Source organism: Budorcas taxicolor, chromosome 11 (assembly GCF_023091745.1).
Source record: "Budorcas taxicolor isolate Tak-1 chromosome 11, Takin1.1, whole genome shotgun sequence".
Lineage (NCBI taxonomy): Eukaryota > Metazoa > Chordata > Mammalia > Artiodactyla > Bovidae > Budorcas > Budorcas taxicolor.
Window position 1 is genome coordinate 130926720 of NC_068920.1, and position 18172 is coordinate 130944891.

The window sequence follows — 18172 nt, forward strand, 5'->3', positions numbered from 1 at the left end:
TTCAGTTCAGGCAAACTATCACTAAAAACACAGACTGTTTCGATGTCAAATTCCTCAAGGCATATAATATGTATTTCTGTAAATGTTACTCACTTTGAGGACACAGAATAGGCATATCCATTTAAAAAAAGAATAACAAGAAAAATGTGTATAGACTTTCCTAGCTTTACAGAGTACTTTTATATACTTTATCTAATTTAATACCTATAATTCCTTGAAGCAGACATTATTTTCACCAGCTGCATTTAATAAATGACATACTTGAGGCTCCAAAAGGTTTATTAACTTGTTCATACCACAGCTACACAGAGGCAGGACTCAAATCTAGTCCTGTAATTTAAATCCTAAGCTCCTTCCACTGGCTCACGTTGCCTTTTGCTCTTGGGTTTACTGCTCACTATGTCAAAATTACAACTTAGTAAGCTAAAGTCTCTACTGTGAAGGATGTACAGGGTTCATCCTTTTGGTTCCATGAGGCAAATATAGGAAAGAAAAAGATATACTAGATAGCTATACATGTATCACCAAGTCAGTTAGGGTGACCTTTGACTTGGAACAGACCCACCAAGTATCCAAAATGATTTTTTGAAGGAAGTTAGGTTTGCAGCAAACTTAAAAAACAAAAAACTGTCCAGTTGGTAAGGCCTCTTAGGCCTCTGAGTATATCTGACTCTGACTCAGTGCTGTAGGGGGTTTCTACAGATGAATCACCCCCCAACCAAAGAAAAGTGGCAGGATATTGAATGTCCACTCTTTAGTCACATTTTCCAAGTGCCTCAATGCAGTTTCAATACATGTCTGTGCCAAAGCAAAAATCTGGCAACATATAGGAATAATACAAAACATGAAAAACACACTAATTCACGTGATAAGCACTTAGGTTCAAAAAACCCTTTTGAATCCTTTCATCTTACAGAGTTTGATATGAAAGATCTTCAGTCATTTGGAATAAATATTGTTTTCCAAAACTTTATCTCTCTTCTGATAACTCACTTCATTTCCTCTGATTAATTTTAGAAAAAAATGCCTATTCACATGTACTTTGACTTCAACCATGTTTATATTTTATATGTTTCATACATAAAATGAGATTCAGATTAATCTCCAAAGCAATAGCTATAGCATTGGTGCAAAGTATTTAACATGCAAGTTTCCCTTTAAAACAGCAGTAATTTTCAATAATAAAATTCAATGGCAATAATTTACCAATTCAAAGTAAGTACAGTCATCATTCAGTATCCAAGCAATATAGATAGTATCAGAAGCTTCATGACTCTTAAGCTACCAGCTTTCTAGGGCTGAAATGCATTTTTTTTGTTCCTGCTATTTTGTTTTGTAGAAAATGAGCCACTGGTATTTTGATAGGCTAAAAAATGATTTTCCCATCTAGTCCTGAAACATCCACTCTGACCCACTATATGCCCAATTAAGACCAGGAACAATTCAAAATATAAACATAATTTTATTTACCTAAATGAGTGAGTTACTCTGATTTTAAAAAACCTGTTAGCTGATATGTACCAACATTTTCCCCAAAAGTATTTGATTACATGATTATTTTGCCATGGAGATTTTTCTTAAAAAGTGTAGCTGGAGTCAGTACTAAAACTTAACACAGTGGCTACATCATTAGAAGGGGTAGGACTGATCAGAGTCCTTCAAAGATAAAAGTTGGTAATCCACATATTAATTCACATGAGAAAATAAATTTAAAAAATATAAATATCTTGCTCAGTTTAATGAGGGCGTATCCTGCCTGAATCAGTCTGCAGTCAGTAGAAGGATGACTTCTTTAAAAATGTTCTAAGAAGGAGTTAATAACTAAAATACCTATGAGAAATACTTTGCATTTTTCTTATAAGAATGATTTGAATGGTACAAGTTAGTTAGAATAAAAAAAAAAAAACAAAATTTGTTTTCCTTATCCCCAAATGCTTCTGACACTTTACATTTTGCCTACAGGCTACGTCATGATTTTTCTGAAACATTAAAATAATGACTGCTGAGCCTTCAAACAGCTAACTCGCTTTAAGAAACTCCTAAGCTTCTGGGCAGTTTGGGCTAGTCATCTCAGCCATGTTAAATCTGAGCAACTGAACATCTGCTTTCTTAGAATCCAACTCCTCTACTAGCTCAGGTTTGATTCCCAGAGTAGCATCATTCCATTGGATTCAGTTACTCATTGTCAGCGTTGTTTTCACAAGTGCTTCCTATTTCCTTCTTTCTGGATTCAGAGATTGAATTTTGCCCAGCTCTTGAGCCACAGAAGAAATGGTCCCCTTCTTGTTCAGTATAATTTTCAACAGCCATTTCCTAAGCATTATTTTCTTCAAGAACTTGTCGAAACGAGTCACACTCAAACACTGCTAATTCTGCTCAACCTGGGCACTTCACAGGAGTTGCTCACAGGGCTCTGACACCCTGGCAGAAGGCAGGAATAATTAAGTTCTGCACCAGCTTGCCTCATGCTGGACGGTCACAGCAGTGACAGGTTCTACTGGTCACAGTCCCAGAGAACTGCCCACCGTGCAGCTTTGAGAGGCCCCAGATGCACTGAGAAACTTTGCCGCCTCTCTCCAAACCATGCTGAAGTTCTGATGGTTTTATCTTCTCTAGTAAATATGCTTAACTGCTCCTATGTCCTCATCCTTGCACCAGAAGAAGACTTCATTAGTTTTATCTAAGTTCACAAGACTCTCGAGAAACTTCACTTCCCAGCCTCAGACCTCAACAATGGAAAAATGACACTGAACAGCCAAAAGAAAAATGCCACATTGTGTATCCGATCCACAGGACAGCTGCCAGATACTCAACATTTCAGGCTTTGTTCTAACAAGTTTGATCATATGGTTTTTCCAGGAAAAAGAAAAAAAAATCTAACTATGGCAAGATTAGAACAAGGGACATTAACAGAAAATAGTGATAACTAGCAGTCTGGCACAAAGCACTGAGAGAGAATAATAAATAAAAGCAGACTTAGGAAATCACAAAGCATCCCAGTTGTGGGGGTGGGGAACGCGATTCAGTGTAGGAACAAAGAGCTTGATCGTTCCCTCAAGCTATTACCATACATAGTGATGTTCACTCCCAATCTTGGTAACGGGGCCAACACTCTTGGTTGCCTAACCAACAGCCATTCTCCATCTTCTTTTATATGTTCAGACACCTCCTCCCATAGTCGGAGAGCTTTCACTCCCTCAACCTTCTATAAAACCAAGGCAAAGAAATGTGACTCAATTCTGCTAATGGGACCCGAGTGGAAGTCGGCCAGGGGTCTCTGAGAAATCTTGTTCTAATTTAAGACACATATGGAGAAGCCCCCATTTCATTTTTGCCTAGATCTTATCATGTGAGATCTTGAGGCTTGGAGCTGGCACTCATCTCGTGACCATGAGCGGAAAGTCAGCCTGACGTCACTGAGCTGTCGAATTCATCTCTCTCTGGCACTGCCCAGCTCTGGATTCCTTGTTTTGTCAGACGATTACAAGACCTAACTATTTCAACTTTTTAAATCAGGTCTTCTTGGACCTGCAGTGCAAGGAAACTAAAGGAAATGTTATTCCTTGCAGCTTCTGTTCAAGAAGGCAGGATAATTGTATAATCTATTTCAGAAATATTTCCATCAAGCATGGTTAAAAACATTCAAGGCGCATAAATAGGAAAGTTTTAGCTGTCTGGAAAATTCAGTTATGTGGGACAGTTCAACCCTTGAAAATGCCAGACAAACGAGGGGTTAACCATAATTGCTTCCCTGAGAGTCGCATCATCAAATATTTTCATCATTATTCACAAGTCAGCCATTATTTCATTCCTCCAAACCTTCCCAGCTCTGTATTCTTGTGTGCTTGGGCTATAGGGAAGATGCTTCATGGATTCACTTTGTGGTGGCTACGGTTACCTTTCGATTTCCAGTCCCCCTCCAGTTCCTCGAAGCCTCAATAGGAGCTAGTTTTAACCCCATGTTGACTGGCTGTAAACTCCCCTTTCGACGATGATTCCATCTCAGGTCAATTCTTCTTAAGAGCAGTTTGTACATGTCTCATTCCCAGGCTTTCCCCGCAGTGAGCACACAACCAATTAGGGAAGTTGCCACTTACTGACTGACCACCCCTGATCTTACTACCTACACACTAAACCTCTGAGACACAGGGATCCAAACCATTAGAAAGCTAACTACCACATATCCAAAATACTCACCTATAAGAAACCGAAAAGACAAGTTTTCCAATTCAGAAGTGTCCCTACTCAAGGCATTAAAAAGCAAATGGAGTCTCTTTTTTATCATCATGGCCTTACATGTAAGTGACCAAAGAGACCAAATATTAACCACATTTTAATTCATTGGTTTCAATTTTTCACTTTTTTGTGTGATTTGATCATGTAAACAGATGACCTTTGGGGTGTAGTAATATTAACAAACTAAAGCCTGAAGTTTCTTGGATTTTGTTGTAAATGCTAAAAATCCTAGCATGGGAGGTGACAGCATGATATGATGGAAAAAGTATATACAGCCTTTGGAGTCTGATAAAAATGCGTTTCAATTCTGAGCCCTATTCACTTATTAGTGGTGAGACCATAGGCAGAATATTTCATCTATTTGATTCTTGATTTTTCTCACCTGAAAAATGAGGGTAGTAATTCTTATAGCATTGTTGAAACAACTGAACAAAAACAGAACAGGTAGTAAATAAACATTCATTCTTTCCTCTGACTCGTCCTTTTCCTTACTTCGTATTTTTCTTTCAGTCTAGTTTTATATACTTCTATTTTTGTGAAATTTCTAACTACAGCATAAATTTTCACAGTGTTTAACTATTTTGATGGATCTCTTTCTAAACTTTATACAGACCTTTACATCTCAGTAAAATAACATACTGAAAAGAATTTAGCCTTTTCTTGATGACAAACAACACATGAAAAGATCATTATACATGAGAGTCTCAAGTGTTAATAAGACTTCACTTCTAGAAAGAAATGATACAAATGAATTTATTTACAAAACAGAAACAGATTCACAGACTTAGAAAATGAATTTGTGATTACAAGGGGGGGAAGGGATAGTTAGGGAATTAGAGATTGACCTGTACACACTGCTACATTTAAAATGGATAACCAACAAAAATCTACTGTATAGACAGGGAACTCTGCTGAATATTATGTAACAACCAACATGGGGAAAGAATTTGAGAAAGAATAGATGTATGTGTATGTATTGATATAACTGAATCACTTTGATATCCACCTGAGACTAACACAACATTATTAATCAACTATACTCTCATATAAAACAAAAAGTTTTTAAAAAGAGAAGACTTTACTTGCTCTTTCGCAAATGCCTCCTACCACAAGCCAGACCCCCAAAACCGTTCAGTTAAAGAGCTGACATGCCTTTGAGGTGGTGCTGAGGTCCCCAGTGCTACTGGCTTGTGTGTGCCGTTCGCCCCCCGACCACAAACTTCATTTATTTCCGGCTCCTTTTCCTTTGCCACTTCTCACCATGGCCAGCCCAGCCTCAGTATGGTCTCGCTCTCTTGCCTCTTCTCTCTGCCTTTTGTCTGCTTCACCCAGCCTGCATCTCAGCTCCTGGAGAGTCAGCATGGTTGATTCTCTATCTGTAGGCCGGGACCTGGTGTGGAGCAGGGGCTGTATGATGGCAAGCAATGCTGTGTGAGCTCCAGTTCAGGTACTGTTTGGAGTTCAGATACTATCTCCTCCTCCTCTTCTGCCTGCTGTTGTTCGTTTCCTTCCAGGTTTACAGCTAACTTCCCAGGTAGGTGAAGTTATAGGAAATTTGGTTCCTGCTTACCTTTTGTTTAGCATTCGCTTTTGAGGTACTTTACAGAGACAAATTAATAATTCCGACCCCCAATGAGCCATTCACACAAAACTCCAGGAAGAATCTCACTGTGAAAGGGATGTCATAGTGTGTGCCCAGGAAGAGCCAGGTTCTCCTACCTGGCCACATAAATGAACCCAGGCTGAACCATATCAGCTAAGCTTCTCCTGTCATGAGCTCAGAGGGTCTCAACTAGAAGTCAACGTCTGTATCACGAAGGAATTAACCCTTGGGCCCCATCTCAGACCTCTGGTTCCTGAAAATGCACCCGAAGTGCCTCTGATATGCCTCCCAAGCTGGGAATTACTACAAAAGTTGAGTGCTCCTAGGGGTAGGGGTCATGAATTAGTTATTTTATATTCTTAGCACTTGGCACAGGGCATGACATAACATAGGAGAGACACTCAATAAATGCTTGTTGAACTAAAGGAGTATTTAAGGGAAATGCAAAATTATAAACCTCAAGGAGATTCCATTTCATATGTATTAGACTGGCAAAAATTAAGAACACCAACAATCCCCAAGTATTGTCAAAGATGTGGAACACTGGAATTTCTCACCACTGACAATGAGAATATAAATTTCTATAACCTCCTGTACAGTAAAAGTGAAGATGTATAGACTTCATAACTCGGCATTCCCACTCCTAAAACACTGCCACAAATACATAAGAAGGTAGGAGAAGGTTTGCTGTAGCATTGTTTGTGATAACAAAAATTGGAAACATCTTAGAGTGTCCATCAACAGCAGACTGTGGTACATTCCTCAATGGAATGCCTTACAGCAGTTCAAACAAACGAGCTAGGGCTACATGCACCAACACAGACGAACCTCAAGAACATAATGTTCAGGAAAAAGCAGGTTAAAGATGAGCAGTGTCCAGTATATACTTACAAAGTCCAAAAACATGCATACGTTATTACACACTGCTTATGAATGTCTATGTAGAAGAAGTATAAAAACGTGCCCGGGAATGATAAACACCAGATTAAGGAAAGAAGTTCCCTCTGGGGGTAACGGGAAAGGAGAGAGGGATAGGAATACATCATGGAGGGGTACTCAGGGGGATGTAACCAAATTAGTAATGTGCTCTTTCTTTAAAAACAAAGTGAAAACAAAAGCAGAAGCAATGACCAGCAAAATATTAAGATTTGGCCAAGGTGGGTACATGGTGTTTGTTTTGGTACTTTTTATATACTCAAGTAAAGCACACAGACATTGATATTCAGAGCAGCACAAGAAAATCAATATGATTCCATTTGTATAAATTTCAAAAACAGGAAAAAATAATGATATATTGTTTATGGGTATATGCTATGTGATAGAAGTATCATGTAAACACAAAATTCAGGGGAGTGGTTACTCCTGAGGGGGACACGCTTAGGGCTTCTAAGATACTGGCACTGTGTTCCATTTCTGAAGTCGGCGGTGTTTTATTAGTCTTTAAAGTATATGGGTATGTTTTCTATGATCCTTGTACATATGTGCAAAGAAATATTATTTTTTTAAATGGGAGCATTTATAAAACTAAGAGGGTTTAGAAAGTTGAATGGTCTTCAGGGAAAAATAAGACACCAAAGTTGTAAAGAAAAATAAAATAACATAGAAGAAAATGGTGCAGAAAACCTGGAATACAGCTTACAGAGGCACTGGAGAAGGGGGACATTCTCTCATGAGAACACTGTCAGGCTGGCACAGTCAGCTGGTCCACTGAGTCTCTCCTTTGCTCCCAGATTTGCTGAGTGGAAGGCGGAGTGCTGAGAAGAATGAAGGTGTCTGGGCCCTGAGCACCGGCAGTCACAGAGGAAGGGGAGAAGTTCCCACAGCTCACGTGGGGTGATAGCAGAGGTGAGGACATGGCATCCATGCCGAGGGAGGGGACACTGCTTGAGGTGGAAGCTTTGCAGAAGAGATGGATTTTGAATTGGATCCAGAAGGTTAAGGGCTGAATCAGAACCAGAGTCTAGGGGATACTCCGTAAAGAGGGAAGAAGTCAATAAAGCTTTGATGTTGTGCAGATGTAACAATTTTCTTTCTTTTTTTTTTTTTTTAAATTATTTCGTTGTGCCAGGTCTTAGTTGCAGCATGTGAACTCTTAGTTGGGGCATGCGGGATCTAGTTCCCTGCCCAGGGATCACACTGGGTACCCCTGCCTTGGGAGCATGGAGGTAACCTTTGGATCACCAGGGAAGTCATCAGTTTTCCATTTTTATTTGATTCTTTTTGTATTGTATACATTCAATTCAGAGAAGCTATAACCTGTCCTATTTTACCGATCCCACTTTCTTTCTCACCACTGCCCTCACCTTCACACACACGAAGAGCAACAGGGGACGCAAAGATGAAGGAAGCTGATGCTGCCCTTGGAAGCTCACGGCCAAACTGCTCTCCCTTCCTGGAGGAACCTCCTTCCTTCCCTAGGTTTATCTGGGTTTCCTCTCATCACGACTCAGTTTGTTGGAAATGTCTCTGTCCTAGAACTCTGCATGCTTTCAACTTGTACTCCAAACAAGGCCTCATCAGGGCTGTCCTCCCCAGGAGAGAAGGAGAATGCCAATGGCTGAGGCCAGAACCGACGGGTTCCCCGCGTGGGAAACCTTCCTTACCCCAGTGTTTCTCTGCCTGCTTTTCCTGCTTCGTCCATTCCCTCATCTAACACACACTGAGTGAGCACATCCCATGCTGCCCAGGTCCCAAGCTACACATGAGGACCCTTGCTTCCTGGAAATGAATGGTAGGCGCGACACTGTGCGCTTCCTGTGATGTCCTCTGGTTTCTGTGTCCCTTGAGGATGCGTTCCATTTGGATCCTGGCACTTTCTCAGATATGGCTTCTGGTTCAGTCCCTACAAGCTGCTCTTGCTTCTGTGGCCTTCTTCTAGGAAGCCTCTCTTGCCTACTCTGTCACTAAGTGACATGTCCCCATGATATAGTCTTGGCTGAATTGCTAACAATGAAGTGTTCCCGTCATAATTCTATATTTTCCACATGTGAACACTGGGCTAGACACACAGCAGGTAGTTGATGCATGTCTAGGAACTCTGCCTGGCAGAGACCATAAAAGTGAGGAGAGGTCAACGACACAAGACATCATAAAGGAAGCATGTTTTTAAGAGATGCAGAGAAAAATCATTAATAGCATTTCAGTTCAGTTCAGTCGCTCAGTCGTGTCTGACTCTTTGCGACCCCATGAGCTGCAGCACGCCAGGCCTCCCTGTACAACAGCAACTCCCGGAGTCCACCCAAACTCATGTCCATTGAGTCAGTGATGCCATCCAACCATCTCATTCTCTGTCGCCCCTTTCTCCTCCTGCCCTCCATCTTTCCCAGCATCAGGGTCTTTTCAAATGAGTCAGCTTTTTGCATAATGTGGCCAAAGTATTGGAGTTTCAGCTTCAACATCAGTCCTTCCAATGAACACCCAGGACTGATCTCCTTTAGGATGGACTGGTTGGATCTCCTTGTAGTCCAAGGGACTCTCAAGAGTCTTCTCCAACACCACAGTTCAAAAGTATCAATTCTTCGGTGCTCAGCTTCCTTTATCAGTTCAGTTCAGTTCAGTTGCTCAGTCGTGTCTGACTCTTTGCGACCCCATGAATCGCAGCATGCCAGGCCTCCCTGTCCATTACCATCTCCCGGAGTTCACTCAGACTCACGTCCATCGAGTCCGTGATGCCATCCAGCCATCTCATCCTCAGTCGTTCCCTTAATACCATTTAAACTTCTATCTTTAAAAGAATGTAGTCACAATAAATAAACTCCTGGCCTGGGAGGATTAAAACAGATATCTGGCTAAATTAAGGAAGAATTTGATTAGAATAATCCTTAAAGAATGCAAAATCCTTGGCATTTAAAAGCTGGGCAAAGTCTTTAAAGAGTCATAAGCTTCTAATTTCAAAAAAGCATAGATGATTTACCAAAGGCAGATGATTAGAAGGAATAGGACAAATTCTGAAAAGGAGGAGGACTGACAATGGTCAGTTTAAATTCCAGTCTTGAAAAATTAGAACATCTTGCCAGGCACAAATTTGCAAATAATGCAACTACTCCAAAGTGAAGGATGACTAACTAGGCTTTAGAAGAAAAAGAATTCTGAAACTAGTTATTTTTATTTTTGAAAGGGTCTGGTTATGAGCTTTATATGCTAGAGAAAACAGCAACAAGTATCCAATTTGAGAAGCATTCCTGGAGAATCTACTATGAGCTAGCTCTAGGGGGCCAAGTTGAGTAAAGCCTGGTTCTCCCCCCTGACCATCACTGTTCTCAGGCAGGAAAATGACGGTGGGTTATAATAGAGGTAGTAACTGCCTGGGTGGGGGTGGAAAGATAATCCAAGGGCTTCTAGAAGGTTTGTTGGATAAGCAGAACTGTGTAAGACCACTAGGATTTGGACAGGCAGTTGCAGTGGGAGGCTTATGACAGGGAAGGCAGAGAGAAAGGCGAGGGGATTCCAGGCAGAGGGAACAGCATCGAGCAGTCAGAGTAGAGGAGGGTGAGGGGATGAGGGTGATCAGGGCAGAGGGAGCACTGGCCAGAGGATACAATGCTAGTGCAGGGGGGGGCTTTGGATAAATATGCCAAACTGTGGAGAGTCATGAGCACAAGGCAAAGCAGTGTGGACTTTCTTCCATGAGCAGCGAGATCCTTGAACATTTCTAGGGAAGATACCCCACACCACCCACTCTGGTCAGAAATTTTCCTGTAATTTAAATACCCTCAAATGGTAGAAATCTTCTAGAAAGGAGAGTGTTTTAGAAGGTACACATGCACAGATCACAAATAATTTATTATTTATTATTAGAGGAGCGCAGTCATTCACTTCTCAGTTCGGGAACCGATTCCGCTTTACAAAACATCTCTTAAGACTTACTAGTGTGTCCCTTATGTTCAGAGGGAGGCTCTGAGTGGAAAGCTTGGCGATGGGCTGTCATCAGCTTATAGGAGTCTTCCGTTTTCCCTCAAACAACTCTAACTTCCTATGAGGACAATTCTACAGCAGAGCCTGAGATTTGGGACTGGGTGTAAGACTGGGATGGGAAATAGTTTAGGTCAAATATGTGGCAGCGCTTGGAAACCAGAACCCTCAAGAGTGACTGTATGTTTCCTTACAAGACAGCGTTAGAACCCTGTTATTCTCTCATGCAGAAAGCTGCATGAACTTATTTTTTGTGTGTTACACTTTCCAAGCATGCTCCACTCCAGATTTATACTGTGCTGGGGTATCAAAATTACAGGAAAATGTCTCACCCACTAGATTAGGTGGTTGTGGAAATGTTCAGAGATAAGTCACTCCCTTCTTTGGTTGCTTTAGGTTCAGTTCTGTCTGGTGAGATGAACAGGAAAGAGCTTATCTCGGTGAGGCTGAAGGGTCACGTGAAAAGCACGTGCCCTGGAGGTGGCGACCTAGGTTCCACCTAGTGATCATATCGCGTTGGTAGATTCACTGACCTCTCTGAGCTTCTTCCTCATTGTAAAACTGGAAAAACTCTAACCTCCAGGTTGAAAATAAAGCATGTGGTACAGCATCTGGCGCATAGAAAGTGCTCGATAAATAAAGGTTGGAGCCTAAGGGAATGTAAGAACAGGTAGGTATAGTGGAGAGAATATGGTCTTAGGAATTTGACAGATCCAGGCTTGATTCCTACTCGACCGGTTATGACCTGGGAGACTTTGTGCAATTTGCTAAACTCTCTGAGTCTAGGTTTTCTCATCTTTAAAATGGGATAGTACCTACCATACAAGGCTGTTGGGTGGTTTATAAGACATAATGAATACATGTAGAATACTTGGCATCTAGCAGATATTCATAATGATACCGATTATTACTCACTTTTCTCTTAGAAGCAATTAAAACAAACCTGAGTCTATATAATTTCTTTCTCCAACCTGACTTCCAGCTGAGAAAATACAACCCATAGATTAAGGTAGCCAGGCTCTTTCAATTAAGCTTCCAACTTAGTTCTGCCCATCATTTTATGTGGGGCAAATTCAGAGTCCTTGGGAACTCCCCATTTTTAATTCTATAATCTTCTTCCTTTAAATTAAAAAAAAAAAACACCACAGCTCTGGAGAATATAAAGTCAAATGGGGTTTTGCAGCAAGAGCTGACCAAAAACCATAAAACATTTGAACAGAGAGGAAGCCTGCTGAAAACTCAGTCAGACAGTTTTCCATTGTGCTTGGATAAAAAAAAAGACCAGAAAGATTGCTATGTGGTCCATGAACTATCCTAGTTTTTGTTTAGTTGTTTCTTTGGCCATCTCCTTAGTTATTATTTCTTCTGTGAGAATGGGAGGGGGATACAGTGGGAAAATAGAAACTAAGTCATGTTCTTCTTTGATAGCAACTCCATTTAGAAATTTCACTTCAGATGAAAGTATGACAGCTGTCTAAAATGATGTTTTTAAACTGTCATATTCTCCTAACTTGAATTATAGAGAACACACATATAAACACAAGGTGAGCATGTTGAGGCAAGCCTTTGACTTAAATTAGCTGCTTGACTTGTACATCCAAATGTAAAGGAATAAAATCTTTTTCAAGCAAAGGTTCTCCTAAGAGAAGCAGACTTGCGCCCAATAACTGAGAACTCTTCCTTGCGAGCTCCAAAACGTTTTTTCCCCTTTCTGTTGCTTTTGATTGAAATCTTTCCAAAGCAGCCTTCACATTTACTTCTTCCATATCCCCCTTTAAACGACTTAAATCACAATTATGAGTATTAGCTCTCTGAGTGGGCCATCTAGTCATGACAACCCAGGCCGAATGAGGCGTGTGTATCCAAGTGTCTAGCATTCTGCTGTCTCTAGTTTCTTAGTTCCCTCCACCCCCACCGCCCAGCTCAGGCTATAGGTTAGGCTGTGTAGAGACCACAGACCTTCTCTGAGCAGTTAGGCTGCTAGGAATCAGGGAACTAGTACACCAAGCTTAACAGCAGGTGTAGGAGTCAGGCCTGAGGTCCCTGTGAGTGAAATACATAAACTTTGCAATACCTCTTCAGTCTATTCCCTTTCTTTCAGCTGTGTTTTTGACAGATGTGCTTTCAGGGAAGAGCTGAGCTACGGGCAGGTGAGGTGCTTAAAGATCTCCATGTCTTGTCACAACAGAGGACAAACTCATTAAACCACAGTTCAGAAAGAGGCCTTGGAAGTCATCTATCCATTTAACTGAAAAGCCTGTGGTGTAGAGTGGTGAGGTGCCTGGGCAGCTGACACAGAACCCCAGGGTCCTGACCCCCATCCAGCAAGCCTCTCGTGGCTCAGCAAATCTCCCTACAGGAGCAAAGTAAACCACAGCTAGCAAAGCTGCTTTCACAGTATGACTTTGTTGTTGCTGTTGTTTAGTCACTAAGTCCTGTCTGACTCTTTTGCGACCCCATGGACTGTAGTCCGCCAGGCTCCTCTGTCCATGAATACTAGAGTGGGTTGCCATTTCCTTCTCCAGGGGATCTTCCCGATCCAGGGATTGAACCCATGTCTCTTGCATTGGCAGGTGGATTCTTCACCACTGAGCCACCAAGGAAGTCCATAGTGTGACTCTGGGTTCTCCTTTAACCCAAGTCTGAAAAATCTCTTACTAGAGAAAAGCTAGGCATGGTGGTTTTTATTTTCGTGTTCCATTCTAATAAGTACTTTTTTTTTAAATGCTACGAAAAGGGAAGGAAACAAGCATTTGCTGAATATCTACAATGTGCTGGGTGCTTCCTGCCATATGGTTCTCTTGTCCCTTTTCACTAGGGAGGAAGCCCATGCCTGTGGCAAGCCCAAGAACCTTCTTGCAGCCCGGAAGAAGACATGGTGCCAGGGTGAGCCCTGGCCAGTCTGGGTCTGGAGTCCGTGTTCTTTCTATCAGAAGTGCTACAAATTAGGTTTACTGCTTGTTTCCGATATTCTGGAACAAGTTTCTACTCAGGGACACTTTGGCTTGTTTGCCATCTCAGTCAGGGGTTGCTATGGGCAAGCACATTCTCTGGCCGTGAATCAGAAAGTGCAACTGACTCTCACAGTCCTCACAGACCAAGAGGAAGAACAGAATGTGCCTGCCTTCCAGACCTCACGAGTTATTCCTCTGGGTTCAATGAGCTCAGGCTTTTAAGGATTTTTATTTCTGATGTTTCAATTTCCTTGTTTTCTTTCTTTTGGATTGGGAAGATATTTTATGGTCATATCCATGGGGTTTTAATGGCCTTAGACCCTGGTGCTCACGTCTGTTCTTCTCCCATAGTTTCCATGACACCATATTGATCTGTACTTCCTCTCCTTTTAAAACATTTACTGTTCCCTTTTTCCATCCACGTAACAACTCCCCACAAAGCCCAGGTAAGGGATAGTTAACCCTGAAGGGTTGGCCCTGTGCTTTCCTCCTTTAGAAAGTCCCAGAAAGCTCCATCTCAGTACACTCTGATGTCTTTAAAATCTACCTATCCTTCTGACTGCTCACCTGTGCAATCTGATAATTCCAGACCAGAGGCCTGGCGAATGTCATAATATATGTTTTTTGGCTTAAAAGTTTTCATATCTCATCTGTGATGTAAAAGGTGGCATATTATCCCATTTATGGGTAAGAACACTGAAACTCAGGAACAGAAAGAAGCTCATTTAAAATTACAGTTATGTGACAGAGCTGGACCTTGGATTCAGGTCTTCAGATTTTAAACCCATGGTTCTGACATCGTCAGGATGTCCTACTATCGACAGGGGAAGAATCATACCACACGTCTGAAATAAAAGCCGTAAGCTTGCTCACCCACAAAGGCTGGGTCTAATATTCAGCCAAGCTCAGGACCTTTGAGTCACCGTTGACTCTTCATCCTGCTGTTTGCATCTCTGAAAGGCTCACTGTTGGCAGCACATCCTGCAGAGGACTGTCCACAAGGCACTGTCCTACTTGGTGGGGTGGGAGGCCCGTCTACTTCCATCATGATAAACAGAAGTGGGAATGAGTATTTTTAAAAATAGCAGCCCACTTTATGCAATTGAATATACTTTTGTTTAAACCTAAGAACAACCGCGTTAGGCCTCCCATGCCAACCGTTTGAGGTCAGCTCCAAATACTAATCAATTCACACCTGAAGTAATTCAATATGCTTTCTCTGCCTCCAGGAATTTCTTCTCTGTCTGTCCTACACACTGGTGCCAGCTTGATTACCTTAATTCTCCCCCCTTGTTTCAGCTGATAGGGACTAACCACGGTCTCCTGGATAAAAACATAACTCTTAAATGTTGGTGGAGCAGGTCAGGAAAGGCCTACACAGCTTGCCCTTCTTAAGAGGGTGTGTGTAGTACAGCCCATCAGGCTTCAGTTAAGACTAAGGTTTGAATATAGAAGTTGAAGTTCATATACACAAGAGTATTGAAGGACAGATGTAAAGAATCAGATTAAGAATGAAAAAGAGAGGGAAGATCCAAAGGGCTTTAAAATAAAGTACTTTAAACCAGGGCACACCTTAACAGAACCTGATCTGGGCTCAACAGCTAACCCCTTCTTGGTTCAGCCTTCCTGCTCTCACAATAGCTATTCTATCCCGCCCCACCCTTCTCTTACCCCTTATCAATGCTTTTGGTGATGGAATTCTCTTTGTTTCCATAAGCCAAAAGGTTAATATTATTTAGGTATCTTATTAATTGGCTGCATGGAAAAAGGGTTTGATTCTTTCAATGTTCAACTTGCTAAGTCTTCATTTACCCTTAGATTAAACTAGAGTCTCCAAAGGGGTGCCCTGAGTAGGTAGCAATATGGATCTATAGGAGAGGTGTGGACCCCAGGTCCAGAGGAATTCTTGACCAAGAGATGTCATCTTTTATGTGTGTGTACACACACGTATGGGTTTCCCTGGTGGCTCAGTGGCAAAGAATCCACCTGTAATGTAGGAGATCCCTGGGTCAGGAAGATCCCCTGGAGAAGGAAATGGCAACCCACTCCAGTATTCTTGCTTGGGAAATCCCAGGGACAGAGGAACCTGATGGGCTTCAGTCCACAGCGTTGCAAAGAGTCGGGCATGACTGAGTAACTAAAACAACAACAACAACAACAACAACAACAACACAGACACACATATCTAAATACATGCAGGTATATATGTGCATGTATTTGGTTTAAAGAGCTCGAAAGTTTTAAGACTTGTACAAATGAGAAGACAGTTGCTTGTCTGAAACTCAGAGATAGTGGTCATGAGCATTCCCAACCACGGGATTCTTGACTGGTGAGAGTTGAGGCACCTTCTAGCATAGCACAGAAAGACCTATAGGGTTTTAACTATTTAAAAATCAGTTATGATTTGGTATGAGAGATGGACCACTAGCATAATGGTCTGCATTGGCAGGTGGATTCCCAGCCATTGGACCACCAGAGACATCCTACTGTGTTTCGTTTTAAATTCCAATCTGTCATAGACTGATAAAGTAAAACTGAATGACTAGAAAAACAATCATGCCCAGGTACCGTAGCAATGTCAAACAGCTATAAAAGTTTCCATGTTTACTCGCATTGTCTCCATGCATCTTCATGGTCAGGTAATCAGCTGCAGACCGTACTTTGAGCCTTGGGTCAGAGAGGCCATGAGATGTGCCTGAAGCGTTTTTGGAGCAGGGACAGTCCAGGCCTCTGGAGGAGCTCTCCTGGAACATGTGTGCTCGTGGAGGTGGCATCCTGGACCATCTGACCACCAACTAACTGTGGCCCTCTGAGGGTCTGCAGACTTGCAGACAGTGTCAAGTTCTCCACCACGACATTCCCGGCTGCTGGGACTGCCTTGCAACCCACTGCCCGTGTAGAGGCCCCTGCATACCGTCTTTCTCAGCCACTGCCTCCCTAGCTAATTAGTCTCTCACTTACAGTGACGCTCATTTTTGTTGGAAAAAAAAAAATCCATCCTCCCAACTCTTCCTGATGTCCTGTCACTCTGGATCCTCACAGGACAAATACCCACTGTATCAGACCGTTACCTCTGCTCCGACTCTAAGATAAGCCTTCTCACTTTCTTCCCACAATGTTCCTGCCACCTCTTTGTCCCAAGCGAAATCTAGCTTTCCCCTTTGGCCACTTCCTTGAGTAGAAGCCACTTGTTTTCCCAGACTTGCCTAGACACTCAACCTTGCCCCTAAGAAAAGCAACCCTATTTGAAGCTTCTACCATTTGGCTAGATCACTTCTGTTGATTCTCACTGTGTGTTATCTACTCAGTCTCCTGGTTACATACTAACTTCTTGAGAAACGTTTACACTGGCCTCAAGTCCTCCTCTCCACTCGGCTTTCTGTAACCATCCAGTGTAACATCAGTATGGTTTCTGTAACCATCCAGTGTAACATCAGCATCTAACAAGGCAACCTACCCAGTTCCCATTTCCCTGTGGCCACACCCCCAACCTTCTCATCATCTATTCATGCTGAGCCACAAAATAATAACTTCTAAAATACAATGACTTAAAAATTCATTGATTTAGAGACATTTCTGAGTGCTGACTATACTCCAGGCACTGCTGGGTGCTGGTGATAGAGGAATGAATTAACTCCAATATCTGTATCCTTTCCTATTGCCTCAGGGGTGGTGGAGTTCCTTCTTGTCCAAATCTCCTTCCTTGACCCAGTTCCAGGTTCCATACTCTTAAACCACCTCTAGGATTTTGCTCTTCCCAAGATCTCTCTCTCTCTCTTCCCTCTAAATTACAATCTCTTCTCCACTGGTTCCTTCTCATCATGCTGAAGAACCTCCCCTTCCCATAAGGACCCCTCACGACCACCACTCTTACTAGCTACTTCCCATCTCTTCTTTTCATTCTCTAAACCCCCATAAAGCAGACTGGTCCACCTTCTTCACTATCAATTAATTTTGTAACCCATTCATGCCTGGCTTCTGCCAACTCTAACACATGGACATTTCTTTCAACTGCTTTTCCCACTGGGACACTGTCCACGTTAATTACCAAGTTCAGTTCAGTTCAGTTCAGTTCAGTCGCTCAGTCGTGTCCGACTCTTGGCGACCCCATGAATCACAGCATGCCAGGCCTCCCTGTCCATCACCATCTCCCAGAGTTCACTCAGACTCACATCCATCGAGTCTGTGATGCCATCCACCCATCTCATCCTGGGTCATCTCCTTCTCCTCCTGCCCCCAATCTCTCCCAGCATCAGAGTCTTTTCCAAAGAGTCAACTCTTCGCATGAGGTGGCCAAAGTACTGGAGCTTCAGCTTTAGCATCATTCCTTCCAAAGGAATCCCAGGGTTGATCTCCTTCAGAATGGACTGGTTGGACCTCCTTGCAGTCCAAGGGACTCTCAAGAGTCTTCTCCAACACCACAGTTCAAAAGCATCAATGCTTCGGCGCTCAGCCTTCTTCCTAGTCC

At 42.3% G+C, this 18172-nt stretch overlaps 1 protein-coding gene across 2 annotated transcripts in view; it reads right to left on the bottom strand.

Moving 5' to 3' along the window:
• The window catches only part of BABAM2 (BRISC and BRCA1 A complex member 2), a 399166-nt gene that overhangs the window by 37308 nt on the left and 343686 nt on the right, over nucleotides 1-18172 (bottom strand). The window lies entirely within an intron of this gene.